This window comes from Nomascus leucogenys, chromosome 14 (assembly GCF_006542625.1).
Source record: "Nomascus leucogenys isolate Asia chromosome 14, Asia_NLE_v1, whole genome shotgun sequence".
NCBI lineage: Eukaryota > Metazoa > Chordata > Mammalia > Primates > Hylobatidae > Nomascus > Nomascus leucogenys.
This window is the reverse complement of record NC_044394.1, coordinates 18,583,838-18,601,668: the sequence shown is the minus strand read 5'-3', so window position 1 is coordinate 18,601,668 and position 17,831 is coordinate 18,583,838.

Genomic DNA, 17,831 nt, shown 5'->3' with positions numbered 1-17,831 from the left:
AAGAAAAACACATTACTGAAAATCTGATTTATATGTGTATGTGTGTTTAGTAAAATTCCATACGGTTTTGTTTCCAAATAACAGTTATTTAGAAGACCCTGAAAACCTGATTCAGGATTACAGTTAAATAGAAATAATTTATAAAAATAATTAGGGCTCACAGAGGTGAAATTACTAAGACAACTTTCAGGACTCAGTATAGACAGCTGCTAAGTGTTATCTTTTTAACACACTACGAAGGCTATATTTGACCACTCCTAAGGGGCCCTGATCTAGCCACCACCTCCTCTCCAGGCCAAGCCAAATGGCTGCTGTACCCTCTCTCTCTCTCCCTCCCTGATCCATCTCCAGGAATATGAGTTCTTCAAAATTCCTTCTCCAAAACACTCTGGCCTTTTTTTCTCTTGGTTCTGAAAAATTAAATTCATCTTCTAAATGATATTCTATATAAAAATCTATTAAACTTCTAGACTAGTTAATATTTTTATATTCAATATTTTGTGATGCCTATTTTGATGTTTTCAGTACATTATTGTCTGGGTAGATTATTTAGTTAGGGACTGGGCCACTGGAGGCCTAGCTGCCAGTCCTTTCTCTGCCATTAACTAGCAGTGTGATCTTCCATGAGCTTCTCAATCTCTTTAAGCCACCATTCTGCAATCTACAAAATAAGGAAATCAGACTAGATATACTATTTTTAAATTGCTAATTGTGCAAGTAATGCATGCAATATATTCTCCATATAAATTTTAAATACAACACAGATAAATTTGAAGTTCGCTTTGGACTTCCCCTGCCATTTTCTCAAGCCCAGTACCTTTTCATTTCTCTGGTGTTATCAGTTTGGCATATCTTCTTCCAGAATACTTTCTTTACACTTACATAAGCTCCCCACCAGATTTAATATTTTACACATGAAAAACTAAGCAGTAATTATGCAAAGAAATGAGAGTTCAACTTGTGTACAAACGCATCATTTTCCAGATGGGAACATTTTCATTTTTGGCCCTAATGAATGTTCTAAAAACAATGTTAAATCTAAAATCAAAACACTTTTTATAATGCAAAACTCAAAATATCTGCTACAAAGAACTCACAAAATAGAAATATTAATAAAAAAGAGAAATATCAATATGAGTGACATATTTTATAAACTTTAGTTATGTAAAAGATTTACGAAAAGGGAAATTTCAAGAGATAAATATTATATCATTTTATTACGAGAATTTTTTTTTTTTTTTTTGAGATGGAGTCTCGTTCTATCGCCCAGGCTAGGGTGCAGTGGCGCGATCTTGGCTGACTGCAACCTCGGCCTCCCAGGTTCAAGTGATTCTCCTGTTTCAGCCTCCTGAGTAGCTGGGATTACAGGCATGCACCACCACACCTGGCTAATGTTTGCATTTTTAGTAGAGATGGGGTTTCACCATATTGGCCAGGCTGGTCTTGAACTCGTGACCTCAGGTGATGCTTCTGCCTTGGCCTCCCAAAGTGCTGGGATTACAAGCATGAGCCACCATGCCTGGCCTTTTTTTTTTTTCTTAATTTTGAGACAGAATCTCACTCTGTCGCCCAGGATGGGGTGCAGCGGTGCCATCTCTGGTCACTGCAACTCCACTTCCTGGGTTCAAGCGATTCTCATGCCTTGGCCTCCCAAGAAGCTGGGATTACAGGCATGTGCCACCATTTCCAGCTAATTTTCGTATTTTTAGTAGAAACAGGGTTTCGCCACGTTGCCCAGGATGGTCTCGAAATCCTGAGCTCAAGTGATTCACCGTCCTAGGCCTTCCAAAGTGCTGGGAGTTCAGGCATGAGTCACTGTTCCCGGCCTATTAGGAATTATTTTTATAACCTTCATTACTAAATCTATTAATAGCCTAAGTAGCCTATCAGGCACACACTGTCCGTTGAACTTTTATTGTGAATACCTACTATATCTAGAACTGCTTTTTAGGTAGATCAACAATGCCACTTCCTAAAGTTTATCCAATCACCAGGACCAATGAGAAAGTAGAAAGAATAGGCCATTATAATGATTAATTTTATGTGTAAAATTGGCTGGGCCACAGTGCCCAGATACATGATCAAGCATCATTCTGGGTGTTACTGTGGGGGTATTTTGGGTGAGATTACGACTTACATCAGTGGATTTTGAGTAAAGCAGATTACCCTCCATAATGTGGGTGAACCTCATCCAATCAGTTGAACGCCTGACCTCCCCTGAGTAAGAGTAAATTCTGCAGCCTTTAGACTTCAAGTGCAACATTGACTCATCCCTGCATCTCTAGCCTGCTGGCCCACCCTGCAGATTTTGGACTTGTCAGTCTCCATAATTGTGTAAGCCAATTCCTTAAAATACATTTCTTTCTATATATAAATACATCCTGTTTGTTCTGTTTCTCTGGAGAATCCTGTCTAATACAGTTACACACACACACACACACACAAATTTTGTTCTATTTATATATTAACATGCCATAAAATTCACCCATTTAAAATGTACAATTCAGTGATTTTTATAATATTCACAGAGTTGTGCAACCATCACCACAATCAGTTTGTTTTTTTTATTTACTTATTTAAAATAAAGTAGAGATGAGGTCTCATTGTATTGCCCAGATTGGTCTCGAACTCCTGGACTCATGTGATCCTCCCACCTTGGTATTTATTTATTTTTTAGAGATGGGATCTCCCACTGTCACCCAGGCTGGAGTGTAGTGGCCCAATCATAGCTCATTGTAATCTTGAACTCCTGGGCTCAAGTGATCCTTCTGCCTCAGCCCACTAAGTAGCTAGGACTACAGGTGCACACCACCAAACCCAGCTAATTTTGAAAAATATTTTTTGTAGAAACGGGGGTCTCACTATGTTGGTCAGGCTGATATAAAACTCCTGGCCTTAAGCAATTTCCTCACCTCAGCCTCCAAAAGTGCTGGGATTACAGGTATGAGTCACTGCACCCGGCCTTGTTTTCATTTCTTTTGGGTGTATACCTAGGAGTGGAATTGCTGAGTCATATGGCAACTCTATGTTAAACGTCTTGAGGAACTGCCAGACTGTTTCCAAAGAAGCTGCACTATTTTTCATTCCCACCAAAATTATATGCAGTTTCCAATTTCTCCACATCCATGCCAACACTTGTTATTTTCCATCATTTTCATTTTAGCCATTCTAGTAGGTATGAAGTGGTATCTCTTTGTAGTTTTGATTATTGTTTTTCTAATAACCAATGACATCAGACATCAAGCATCTTTTCATGTGCTTATTGGCCATTTGTAAATTTTCTCTGAAGAAATCTTTGTTCAGACCTTTTGCCCATTTTTTAATCATTGTCTTTATTTTTGAGTTGTAATAGTTATTTACATATTCTAGATACAAGTTCCTTATCAGATACAAGGTTTGCTAAAATTTTCTCCCCTTCTATGAGTTGCCTTTTCACTTTCTTGCTGGTGGTGTCTTTTTGAAACACAAAAATCATGTTCATAAAATCCAATTTATTTACTTTTTTCTTTTGTTGCTTGTGTTTTTAGTGTCAAACCCAAGAAAACATTGCCTTTCCAAAGTCCTAAAGAGTTACACCTATGTTTTCTTCCAAGAGTTTTGTACTTCTAGCTCTTGTAGTTAGGTCTTTGATCCATTTTGAGTTAATTTTTTTTTTCCTTAGGTGTGGTCTCCCTACATTGCCCAGGCGGGACTCCAACTCCTGGGCTCAAGAGATCCTCCCACCTCAGCCTCCCAAGTAGCTGGGACTACAGGCATGCACTACCACACCTGGCTCATTTTGATTTATTCTTACATATGTTGTGAAGTCAGAGTCCACCTTCATTTGTATGTAGATATCCAGTTGTCCCAGCACCATTTTGCTGAAAAGACTATTCTTTTCCCATTGAATTGTCTTAGCAACATTGTCAAAAAATCAATTGACTGTAAATATAAGAGTTTACTTCTGAACTCTCAATTCTAGTCTATTGATCATAAGTCTAGCCTTTTGTCAGTACCACACTGTCTTGATTAATGTACCTTTGTAGCAAGTCTTGAAATTAGGAAGTGTGAGTCTTTCTACTTTGTTCTTTCTCAAGATTGTTTGAGTATCTTGCATTTCTATATGAACTTAGAATCAGCTTCCATTTTCCGCTTTTAAAAAAGGTAGCTGGGGGCTGGGCTTGGCAGCTCATGTCTGTAATCCTAGCACTTTGGGAGGCTGAGGCAGGCAGATCATTTGAGGTCAGGAGTTCAAGACCAGCCTGGCCAACATGGTGAACCCGTCTCCACTAAAAATACAAAAATTAGCCTGGCACAGTGGCATGTGCCTGTAGTCCCAGCTACTCAGGAGCCTGAGGCACAAGAATCACTTAAGCCCAGGGGGCAGAGGTTGCAGTGAGCCAAGCTTGTGCTACCGCACTCCAGCCTGGGCAACAGAGTGAAGCCCTGACAAAAAAAAAAAAAGAAGAAAGAAAATAACAAATGAACGAAGGAATAAAAGAAAGAAAGAAAGAAGAAAGAAAGAAAGAAAGAAAAAGAAAGAAAGAAAGAGAAAGAAGGAAAAAAGGAAAGGAAAGAAGGAAGGAAAGAAAAGAAAGAAAGGAAGGAAGGAAGGAAGAAAGAAAGAATTTTAAAAGGTATCTGGATTCTAGAGACTGAGGTGAGAAGATCACTAGAGCTGGAGTAGTCAAGACTGCAGTGAACTGTGATCATGCCACTGCACTCCATCCTGGGTATAGAGTGAGACCCTGTCACAAAAATAAAATAAGGCAGCTAGGATTTTGATTGGAATTGCATTGAATCTGTAGATCAATCTGGAAAATATTGTCATCTTAAGGTTAAGTCTTCTAATTCATGAACATGGGACGTCTTTCCATTCATTTAGATCTTCTTTAATTTCTTTCAACAATATTTGATAGCTTTCAAATTATACGTTTGCACTTATTTTAATTCATTCCTAAGTATTTTAATTCATTTTGATCCTTTGCATATGGAATTGTTTCCTTTACACCATTTTCACTTTATTTGTTTATTTGTATTCATATATATTTTTTTGAGACAGAGTCTCGCTCTGTCTGCCAGGCTGGAGTGCAATGGTACGATCTCGGCTCACTGCAACATCCGCCTCCTGGGTTCAAACAATTCTCCTGCCTCAGCCTCCTAAGTAGCTGGGATTACAGGTGCGCACCACCATGACCAGCTAAGTTTTGTATTTTTAGTACAGATGGGGTTTCGCCATGTTGACCAGGCTGGTCTCAAACTCCTGACCTCAGGTGATCAACCCACCTTGGCCTACCAAAGTGCTGGGATTACAGGAGTGAGCCACCACACCCGGCCTAACATCATTTTAAAATTGTTCATTGGAGTATATAGAAATACAGTTGATCTTAGACCAACCTGGGCAACATGGTGAAACCCTGTCTCTATAAAAAATACAAAAAATTAGCTGGGTGTGGTGGTGCACACCTGTAATCTCAGCTACTCAGAAGGCCGAGGTGGGAGAATCACCTAAGCCTGGGGAGTCAAGGCTGCAGTGAGCCGTGACCACACCACCGCACTCTCACCTGGGCGACAGAGTGAGACCCGGTCTCAAAGAAAGAAAAGAAAAACACAATTGATCTTGTAAGCTGCAACCTTGCCAAACTTGTTTATTAGCTCTAAGAGTTTTTGTAGATTCCTTTGTATTTTGTACACACAAGATTGTGCCATTTGTAAGCAGAGATAGTTTTACTTCTTCCTTTCCAATATGGATGTTTCATTTCTTTTCCTTACATCGTCCTGGCTAGAATCTGTAGCGCAATGTTGAATAGAAGCGGTGAGAGTGGATATCCTTGTCTTATTCCTAAACTTAGGAGGAAAGCTTTCAGCCTTTCACTATTAAGCGTGACGTTTTCTGTGGGTTTTTTTGTAGATGTTTTTCTCTAAGTTGAGAAAATTCCCTTCTATTCCTAATTTATTGCATGTTATTTTCATGAAAGGGTGTTTGGTTTAGTCAAATAAAGAAAAGCTTTTGAGGCCAGGTGCAGTGGCTTATGCCTGTAATCCCAGCACTTTGGGAGGCCAAGGCAGGCAGACTGCTTGAGCTCAGAAGTTTGAGACCAACCTGGGCAACATGATGAAACTCGGTCTCTGCAAAAAAAAAAAAAATAGCTGGGTGTGGTGGCACACACCTGTAGAGCTACCAGGCAGGCTGAGGTGGGAGGATCACTTGAGCCCGGGTGTTGGAGGCTACAATGAGCCATAATCATGCCACTGCACTGCAGCCTGGGTGACAGAGCCGAGACCCTGCACCTCCCCCCCCAAAAAAATGGAATAGCTTTTGAAAATAATGTGAATTATATTTTATTTTCATTAGGTATCACTTAAAATTACAGCATAGCTTATAAAGTAACTAGAGTTGTTAAGAAGGGTTTCCCTGGAACTCAGAGGGCTTAATTGGTGCAGTGCTCACCAATGCTGGAATATATGTTAAATAACTCTGGGGTCGAGGATACATAAAAGAGCAAAGTAAGTGGGGAAAGATCTCACCTATAGAAGCACAGTAAACAATGCAGAGGAACGGCAGATAGTGTGCTCTGGTTAGGTGTAAAATTCATCCTCATGAAATCACTTCACCAGCACTTGACTTCAATGTAAATCACTGCAATGATTTAACGTGAGTAAGAATTTCAGAATCCTTATTATAAGCCATTTTGTCAATTATGACTGGACACTTGCAGAGCAGATTCCAAATGTATTTTTTTCTTTCTTTTTTTTTTTTTTTTTTTGAGACGGACTTTTGCTCTTGTTGCCCAGGCTAGAGTGCAATGGCACGACCTTGGCTCACCACAACCTCCACCTCTTGGGTTCCAGAGATTCTCCTGCCTCAGCCTCCTGAACAGGTGGGATTACAGGCATGCGCCAGCATGCCCAGCTAATTTTGTATTTTTACTAGATAACCAGGTTTTTCCATGTTGGTGAGGCTGGTCTTGAACTCCCGACCCCAGGTGATCTGCCCACCTTGGCCTCCCAAAGCGCTGGGATTACAGGTGTGAGCCACTGCGCCCGGCCCAAAAGTATTTTTTCTTAAGAAGTAAAACATCTTGAGATTTAACTTACCCCAGAGAATTATTCTGGGTTAAATATTCCCAGCACAGTATCTTCTGTCTTTCATTAAAATCTGCATATTTCAGTGACTAATGTTTTTAAACACATGTAACTGGCTAACTACAATTATGTCAATCACATAGCTAAATTCAAAACTTAGTGGCCAACTAGCATATTCATCAGCTGGTCACCCTCAATGTGTTCAAAATATGGTAGCATCATGTGAATCTTTCCATTCATTCTGTATTTTGCTTTGTTTTCTTTTTCTTTTTGTTTTTTTGAAAGGGAGTCTTGCTCTGTCGCCCAGGCTGGAGTACAGTGGCGCGATCTTGGCTCACTGCAAGCTCTGCCTCCCGGGTTCATGCCATTCTCCTGCCTCAGCCTCCTGAGTAGCTGGGACTACAGGCGCCCGCCACCACGCCCAGCTAACTTTTTGTATTTTTAGTAGAGACAGGGTTTCACCCTGTTAGCCAGGATGGTCTTGATCTCCTAACCTCGTGATCCGCCCGCCTCGGCCTCCCAAAGTGCTGGGATTTCAGGCGTGAGCCATCGCGCACAGCCTGTATTTTGCTTTGTTTTAGCAGTGGGAGATGTTTATGCAAGTTCTTGGGAAAGTAGGGGGTGAGAAATGTCAGGCAAATTATCCCCATATATACGACAAAACTGAATCACATTACCTTCTGGTTTGGTTATATAAAAATCCTCATCCCTAGCTGGGTGCTGTGGCTGACACCTGTAATCCCAGCACTTTGGGAAGCCTGGGTAGGAGGGTTGTTCGAGGCCAGGAGTTTGAGACCAGCCTGGGCAACAAAGTGAGACCTCATCTCTACAAAAAATTTTTTAAAAAATTAGTCGGTTGTGGTGGTGCCACATGTAGTCCCAGCTACTCAGGAGGCTGAGGTGGAAGGATTTGCTTGAGCCTAGAAGCTTGTGGCTACAGCGAGCTGTGATTGCACCACTGCAGTCCAGCCTGGGCGACAGAGAGAGGCCATGCCTTAAAAATAAAGTTAAATAAAATAAATTAAAAATGAAAATAAAATTAAGTAATTAATTTAATTTAATAAAAAGATAAAATTTCATTATACCACCTAAAATGGCTGTACCAACAGCCACTGCTTCTCCTTCAAACACAGGCTGTTTGAGAAGAATGCAGCCTCCTTCTCAAACAGCCTATGTAAGATTATATTCTTATTCACAACTAAGTGGTATATTAGTTAAGATGCTTTTGGGCACATGTAGCAGAAAACAACTCACGTTACCTTTAGCAAAAACAAAAAGAGAGACTTTATTATAAGGACACAGACATCTCATAATATCCAACACCAGAAATTCGAACAGGCTGGAGGGAAGAACTGAAAAACCATCAGAGCCCAAGCAGTTCTCTTTGGACCTAGTTTATGCTTCTCCTTCTACAGAATACCTGTTTCTTCTTAATCCACATGAGTTGAAAGCAATGGACATCCCACAGCTTCTGAGTTTACATACATATCATAGCCAGACTGATTCTCTTTATTCCCTCTCAAGTCCTAAGAGAAAATCTCATTGGCCCAATTTGGATCAGATGCCTACCTGTGACCAGAGGTGGACATCCTGCTACCTGCAATTCAGCCCTGAGACCCAGGAGGTATTCAATGGGTCTTTTATAAGGTAAGTCTTTTATAAGGTAGGAAGATATACTAAAGAGTGCCTGCAACAAATGGATAGGACTGTACAAACCCAGTTCCTCTCTCAAATTCAACAAAAACATGAGTCATCCCTTCTCTCCTGGGATGAACCAACTAAAGGCACAGAGAAAATCCCAAGAGCATTACGGAAATCAATCTCCCTCCACACAGAAATATCAGACCTAGTGTAAGAATAAGCTAAGCTGGCTTATCAGTGACCCACTCCAACTGGACGACTGCCATGCCAAAATACACCTGTAAAGTCAAATGCCACATTAAACAATGTGTGTTCGGCCGGGCGCGGTGGCTCACGCTTGTAATCCCAGCACTTTGGGAGGCCGAGGCGGGCGGATCACGAGGTCAGGAGATCGAGACCACGGTGAAACCCCGTCTCTACTAAAAATACAAAAAAATTAGCCGGGCGTGGTGGCGGGCGCCTGTAGTCCCAGCTACTCGGAGAGGCTGAGGCAGGAGAATGGCGTGAACCCGGGAGGCGGAGCTTGCAGTGAGCCGAGATTGCACCACTGCACTCCAGCCCGGGTGACAGGGCAAGACTCCGTCTCAAAAAAAAAAAAAAAAAAAAAAAAAAAAAAAAAAAAAAAAACAACAATGTGTGTTCATTCTCCTTCCCTCAATGTTTTGCTTAAATCTTATGGGTTATGCAAGCAGAGCTAAAAAATATTTTATGCATAAGATAACCAAAGCATTTAGGCTAATAATAAAGCAATTTGTGCTTATAGCCTTTATTTGGAAAAGGCAAATGATTTAAATGTTAACTTTAACGAGTCACTGAACTGATAATTATCTATTGTTTTGTTATGTTTTACTTTCCCCTGAGAGTTTGCTAGTCTGTGGATATATTAGTAAGTGTGGGACATCTTGCACAGGAAAAAAAAAAAGTTACTTTTAGATATAAATTCAAAGTTGAGATGTTTAAAAAATAATTTTAGATACAGTCACCACAGATTTTCCCCTTACAGACGAATAATTTGCTAGACTGAGTTCTAGGAATACCTAAAACTCATCTTTTTCCCTAGCAGATAACAATTCATGTTAAGTAGGCACTGTCTAAATATATTCTCCTAGTCTCATCTTTCCACATTATCTGCTAAATTTAACTACAGATCCTTAAGTTACATTTTTTTCCATAAATGGTGTTAAGCAAAGGTATTCTAATGTGGGAAGAACATAGTGCAAGGTAGAAATAATCCTGATTTTATTCCTGATGCTCTCTTTGACATTGGAAAACTTATTTCGCCTTCTTCTTCTATAAATTTTATACAGTGACAATGCTTTACGGCTTTGTGGCAAGAAAAAAATTCGAAGATGTAGCAAATATAAAAATTGCTATGATGGCTGATACTGTTGTTGGTGATCTTGCTCTGCTTATAGGAACACAGACATCGTTTGACTTAGACTTAACTTTCAGAAATTCAACCTTTAGAGTCTCAAGCAAGTTAACAATAACATCTGCATTTGTATAATGCTTTACAGCTTATAAATAATTTCTGTAAATGTTATTCATTTATTCCACGTAAATGTTACATGACAAAGGTGTTACCATCAGAGGAGACAGAGGCTCTGAGATGTCAACTGATCTGCCCAAGTTGACACAAATGGTAGTAAAATTCGGATTCAAATCTCAGATTCAAACTCCATCTGTTGACTCTAGCTCCAGCATTTTCCCTTATTTGTAGTGGAGCTACTCTAATGTTTTTAAAAGCTTCTGATCCTTTTTCTCATCCTAATTTATAATATAGGAGTCAAGTGGAGAAATTCACCAAAGAGCATTTGGCCACCGTGTCTGGATTGGTCAGAGATCCTGATGGCTTCCTTTAGCCACTTAAATTTTAAATTTCTTTAACTACTTCTTTAACTCCTCACTCTACTTATTTGTTATTTGTCTATGCTTTTGTCCCTGTTAAATAGAGATGTCTTCAATTTCAAAATAATGGAATACATCCTGGATTGACACCAGTCGAGGGAACACAGAATAAGGGAAAGGAACAAATGATAAATCAGATGATTTTATGGCACAGTGGTTTGGCATAGGACTAGTAACACACGGCTGGGTTCAAATTCAGATTTCTAAATGTGAACCTCAGTTTCCTTATTGGAAAATGAGGTCAGCAATATCTATTTCATATGGTTGAAGCGTGCACTAGTTTGTTTTCACACTGCTATAAAGAACTACTTAAGACTGGGTAATTTATAAAGGAAACAGGTTTAATTGACTCACAGTTCTGCATGTCTGGCGAGGCCCCAAGAAACTTACAATCATGGCAGAAGGCGAAGGGGAAGCAAGACATGTCTTAAATGGTGGCAGGAGAGAGGAGAGGGGGATCCACCACGCACTTCTAAACCATCAGATCATGTGAGAACTCCCTCACTATCATGGGAACAGCATGAGGAAAACTGTCGCCATGATCCAATCACTTCCCACCAAGTCCCTCCCTCAACACATGGGGATTACAATTCCAGATGAGATTTGGGTGGAGACACAGAGCCAAACCATATCAGAGTGAGAGTTGAATAAATACATGGGGTATGGAGGGATGTATGGTGTGTGTATAAATACATATTTATTAGTGGTTGGAAGAGTGATTGGTACAAAATAAGTGCACAACAAATAAAAATTGCATGACTTCAGTTGGAGAAATTTGTAAATAAGTCATGTTTGAAATGTGAACTGAACGGTAAGCAGCACGTATTAGTTTTACAATTTCCTGTTGTTCCATCTTGTTGTAAGTGCTGATGATAGTGGACTTTAGGCAAGAATTTATTCAGCTGAGGATGCATAAACACAGCCCAGAGGACGTTTAAAGAATGCCCTTAAACAGAAAGCAAAATGTAGAGTTTCCTCATGAATGAGATGCTGCATATCACTTTCCGGCTACAGCCTGTTAAACATTTTATTCACCAACATGTGTAAGGAGCAAAGCCCATGCGTGACAGATGGCAACCCAATTCTGGCTTCTCTAAAATGGCTTTCCACTTACTCACACCAGCCTAGGGATCTGTTGAATCAAGCACTGCAGATGAAGCCTCAGCTCTGAATACTATTTCACAGTGTGACTCAGAGACCAACTGCGTTTTCCCTCATCAGTGATAGCCAAGCATTGAAACATGGTCTGAATTCAGTCTGGATCTAAAGAAAATGTACGTGGAATTGGTCATCCAACTCCAACAAGTTTATGTATGTATATAAAAGCATAGGAGAATAGAAAAATCATTTTGATCAGCCATTAAATTATAGATAGCAATCAGGATTTAAACAAAGTACCTGGACCTCCTATAGTCAACATGCAATTCAAACAGCAAAAATCTAAGGACTAACCTTGATGCCTCTCTTTTCCTTAACCTCCCTCACATCCAATAATAACAATTTCAAATGTTAAATAACCCTTAAATCCAGGCACTTCTCTGTGTTACCACTGCAACACCTACTCTAAGCCAACATCATCCATCCCTTGGTCCCTCTACATTTATTTATTTATTTATTTAGAGATGTAGTCTCACTCTGTCACCCAGGCTGGAGTGCAGTGGCATGATCTTGGCTTAGTGCAAACTTCGCTTCCTTGGCTCAAGCAATACTCCTGCCTCAGCCTCCCGAATAGCTGGGATTGCAGGCCTGTGCCACCACACCCGGCTAATTTTTGTATTTTTAGTAGAGACGGAGTTTCACCATGTTGGTCAGGCTGGTCTCGAACTCCTGAACTTGTGATCCGCCCGCCTCAGCCTCCCAAAGTGCTGGGATTACAGACATGACCACCGCACCTGGCGGTCCCCCTACATTTAATCTAGGCCCTCCTTAATGCAGTCTGAAAGAGCTCTTCCAAATGCAAGCTTGGTCCTGTCACTGCCTCCACATCATTCTTGCAGCTTAAGGCCTTAAATGTCTTCCCTTTGTACTTGTAATTAACATTAAAACACTTAGCATAATCTATAAGGTACAGTGTTTTTAGTTACCACGGTGTACAACTAAGTACACTCAGGGCTGTTAGTTACTAAAGCAGACATGGACTCTGGCTAATTTAAAAAGCAAAGAAATGTATTAAAAAGATATTGCCACTAGGAAGAAATGGACTCTGGCCCATTCAGAAAAGAAAGAAATTTATAAAAGGATATGGCCCCCAGGAAGGCTGGGGGCCCAGCTGAGGAAATGGATGCCACAGCTTGCACTGCCAACACCCTGGAAACCACTGCCAGAGCCACTGCCACACCTGCCAAGGCCAAAGGAGAAGCCCTCACAGTTCTGCTTCTGGCTCCTGACCCAGATACTGGCTGGGTGGTGTTGACTGGCTGAGACTGGGTCCTGCGCCCACACCTAACCACGTGGGAGCTGAGCTTCTATAATGGGAAGGCAGTGGCCTCCCGCCAAGACCTCTAAAGTAGGGAATTCACCATACACAAGAAGGGGTTTCAAAAAATGCTGAGCAGCCAAAAAAAAAAAGAGGCCTGGTGTGGTGGCTCATGCCTTCATAGTCCCTGCACTTTGGGAGGCCAAGGCAGAAGGACCACTTGAGCCCAAGTTCAAGACCAACATGGGCAACAATAGCGAGACCCCTTCTCAAAAAAGAAAAAGAGAGAAGAAAAAAAAATAAAAAGAAAAAGAAAAGCATCCACTGCATCCTATAACCTTTGCCTCCCCCTTCAACACCATCTCACCCCTCCTTCTCTACGCTCCAGCTACACGTCCTTCCTTCAAACATTTCCCCTGAAGAGCTCTTGCCTCTGCCTAGAATGCCCCTTTCACTACCACCAGCCCCACCCTCTCTGGTCCGGGCTCGTGTCAGGGTCCTGGCAGGAAAAAGATGGCACACCCATGGGTCAGTTCCATGAGGGAAGCCAACTAGCTGTAGTGAAACATTCTGAACTAGCAAGAGCAGGAATCCTTTATCACCCCCTCATCTAAAGGAATAAGTGGACAGTTGGTTCCCAGAACCTAGAAAGAATAGCTGTGGCCTTCAGCAAAGAAAAGAAGTTAATCTATAGCCTGGCTGGGAAGGGGAGTAAATTGCCCGATTTCACTCTGCTCCCACCACCCAGTCTCCTGCTGATGCCTCTCCTGGGTCAAACCCAGCCTGAGGCCAGAGGGACAGTTTGCTTGTTGATGCAGGCCACAGAGGCTGCCTCCTGGAGCACACAGCAGGGTCAAGAAAGATGGAGGGTGGATCTAAAAGGGCTAATGGAAAAAAATCCAGTGTCTTTTGTTTTAGGTTATTTTCCCTAACAGCACCTAACTCTATATGTATCTATATTATCATAAGTGGCTTAATAATTATTATTATGGCCAGGTGCAGTGGCTCATGCCTGTAATCTCAACACTTTGGGAGGTGGAGGCAGGCAAATCGCTTGAACCCAGGAATTCAAGACCAGCCTGGGCAACATAGTGAGACGCTGAGTCTATTTTTTAAAGAGAATAAAAAAATAAATTATTATTATTATTTTCTATCTTCCCCACTGGATTGTAATTTCCTCAAGGTCAGAGATTGAGTCTATCTGTGCTCACCGTTGTTCCCCAGGAACTCCCCAGGAACTAGCGTAGTACCTGACACACAGATAGGCTTCAGTCAATAGTCTAATTAATGAAGGTATCTGAATACGGGATATTGTGTTTTAAATAGTCGAATTCTTAAGCCTTTAATAACTAGAATAGAGAAGTCGTATCTTTCTACTTCCTCGGCAGCCAGGCTGTTTTCCTGTTTTTTCTTCTTTGTTCATCCAATAAAATATGCTTCAACTGCAAAATCTCTGTGACCTTGCCTAAATTGAGCTAAAATTCTAATAGTTTACTTTTATTTTGCTCAAAGTTTACCTTGCTAAGTTAACTTTTCTAGGTAATTTGTTGAGAGCCCATTCTATGGTACACATGTAGAAAGCTAACCTAATCAGGCTTCATGATAACCAGAAAGTCTAAATCACAACGCACAGCAGACATTCCAGTTTAAAACTCTTTGCCTTTGCGCTATATTAAAATACGTCTTGAAACAGGCATGATGCCATATGATGAATAACATATGGTACATGACAGTCCCTATTCATATGGAGAATATGTTAATGATATCCTATATAGGAAGTAAAAGTGGAACCAGATTTATTTTTCTATATAGGTTGATCTCGTCTCAGCATCTAAAAATACTGATCTTCAATGTCACAGTGGAAATGAGAAGGAGGCTGAACAGAGATGGCTGGTATGTGAGGTCACTTACAAAATAATCTACTGGATAAAAACAGGTGTATGACTGGGGAGGTCAGAGTCAAAGTAATGTTGAGGGCGAATAAGAGATGTTTAGAGAAGCCCCTGAGCCGTAGCAAGGGAGTCGTTTAAGCCTAAGCTGTACCGCAGGTCCAGAGAACCCATGCCTTCCTGTGAGAAACACATTTTGTACGCCCCAGATCTTACTCCCTCTAGCCTTGTAGAATGTGCTTATTTTTTCTGGCTAGAGCTCTGTGAGACCCAATGCCCCCTTTTAATAACAATAGTTTGTAATATCTCCTTTACTCTCCTGAAATGGAATTCAGAGGCAATGCAATTTACGCAAAACACTTTAAAGCCAATATAATGATCTAACTATGTAAGGTATTAATAAAATATATTTAGAGGCCTGGCGCAGTTGTTCACATCTGTAATCTGTGCCCTGTTAACTTTTTATTTTTTGTAGAGGCAGGGTCTCATTATGCTGCCCAGGGTAGTCACCAACTCTTGGGCTCAAGCAATCCTCCCACCTTGTCCTCTCAAAATGACGGGATTACAGCCGTGAGCCACCATGTCCAGACCAGACCTTGATTTTATACTTCTGACATCCAGAATTATAAGAAAATAAATGTGTTGTATTACATCACTCTGCTTGTGGCCATTCGTTACAGCAGCTGTAGGAAACTAACATGCATGGTAACTGATTATTTTCTAGGCCTGATTCTAAAACCTTCTCATAAATTTCATGAACTAACCAATAGGCTCCCATTAAAACCCTTTTATGCTAAAGCCAATCAGAGTTGGTTTCTAGTACGTCCAACAAAGGACCTAGGCTGGTACAATCATAGACCAGCCCTCTAAGGTTCACCAATAAGAAAACAACATCATCAGCAACTTTGTTCTCTGTTGAGGAGTCATACTCCCACGAGAGTGAAACTAATTTTCCAGATTAGAGCACGTGTCCACCTCTGTGGTCAGAGGGCTGATGTCTGGTGGGCAGCCCCACCAGAACCACACAAATTGGGGAAGGGGAAGTTTGCTCAAAGTAATGAATCAAGTGTTTTTACCAAAGGAAGGAGGAAAATAACCCCAGCAAGTCAAAACCAACATATTTTTAATAATGTAATATTTCTAAGACATAAGTCATCTTCATATCCAAAAGTTGGATTGCCAAAATAAAAAACCAGTAAGGAACTTCCAGCTAAATATGGCAGATTGGCCAGACATGGTGGCTCGTGCCTGTAATCCCAGCACTTTGGGAGGCCAAGGCACGAGGATCACTTGAGCCCACAAGTTCAAGACCAAGCCTGGAGTGTATCTTGTCCTCATGGGCCACCTGCTTCCATCAACTTCCCAATGACTAATTTTTCTAACAGAGCCCTTCCAGCCATTTTCAGTTGGAAACCTCAGAAATCTATTGCCTTTCTTGAAGGTGGCACAGATGTCAGTGAAGTCCTCTGGTGGCAGATAGAGTATTGCACAGTTCCTTTTTCTTTTTAAGGACAAAACTAATTTTTAAAATTGTATTTACTTAAAAGCATTCAGAATGTCAACAAAACAGCTGCGACTTTTTTGGACAAATCTCCCTAATTTATTTAGCCTGGCTTTCTTATCTCTAAAGTAATATCTACCTCATTAGATTGCTATGAGGACGAACATAGGAAAACAATGGGAGATATGTCAAATCCTTTAGAAAGAAGTCTCTTGTATTCAGATGAGTTATATGTTCCTTCTTTAGATATATGATTATGGGCAATCATCTCACCTTGGTAATGCATCTTATTTTATGAACAAGACTGCAGATATCATTATCAGAGATGTATAGGTGTGGTAGAGTTAACCCAGGAAATCTTTAAGGAACACTGGAGAACCTCAGCTTCACTCTTTAATTATAGCATGGTTAACACACAGTACTGTTATGTTAAGAAGACTTCAAACCACAGCTAAGTAAAATCGAGAGACAAAAATGACCCATTGTTTGCAGAAGAGGAGAAACAGAACATTCAAGAAAATCAAAACAATATCAGTCTGTCAGCAGAATATCACAAGGCCTTCGAACTTCCTTTTCAGACCCAGGAAATTTTCTTTAAAAGAGAAACTTAGAAATGCATCGTTGGCAAGAAAGAGAAAGAAGCAAAAGAAGATCCTTTTTTACATTATTAGCACATTATACCTAATCTAGAAACTATCTGTCTCTTCTGCTATTTTTAAATGCCACCTCAATGAAAAGAAGGTGAATTTTACATCTCACTGTAACTAATAATGTTCCCAGAATAACTTATTCCATTGTAGGCAGAAGTCTAGCAAACGTCTTAAACCCTTACCAGCTCTGGGTTATGATAGGCACTCAGAAGCTGTTCTTTCATTGTACAGGAAAATCTGTATCTCGAAACTGTACTTGAATATAAGCCAGGATCTGGGGCCTAGGGCCTGAGTTACTGGTTAGGGTTTTTATACCAATTCCATCCTCTACCCAGAGAGTCTGTGCCAGTATCAACATCAAGTTTCTTGATGGGAAATTGCTTTCTTCTCTTTCTTGAAATGAGATTTAATGAAAGACCAGAACACCTGTTGCCCTCTCCCAGTGAGAGTAAACTTTAATTAGTTAGGGTCTAATCAAGAGCAAAAACCACACAGTAATTTAAACAGGGATGTTTAATATAAAGAATTATTGAGTAAAGAAAGATAGGAGAGTGAGTCTAAAGTTAGGATGAAAGCTCTAAGCACTGCTGTAGGACTGAGGGAAAGTTCCAAAAAAGGACAAACTTGGAGGAAGGGATCAGAACTCATTGAAGAAGGTGTGGTCACAATCTACTTGGTGGCAGAGAAGTTCCAAAGTTGCACAGCCCAGAGATGGCTAAGAGTTGCCAGGAAAGAAGTAACCCTTTGGGGCAGGCAAGTCA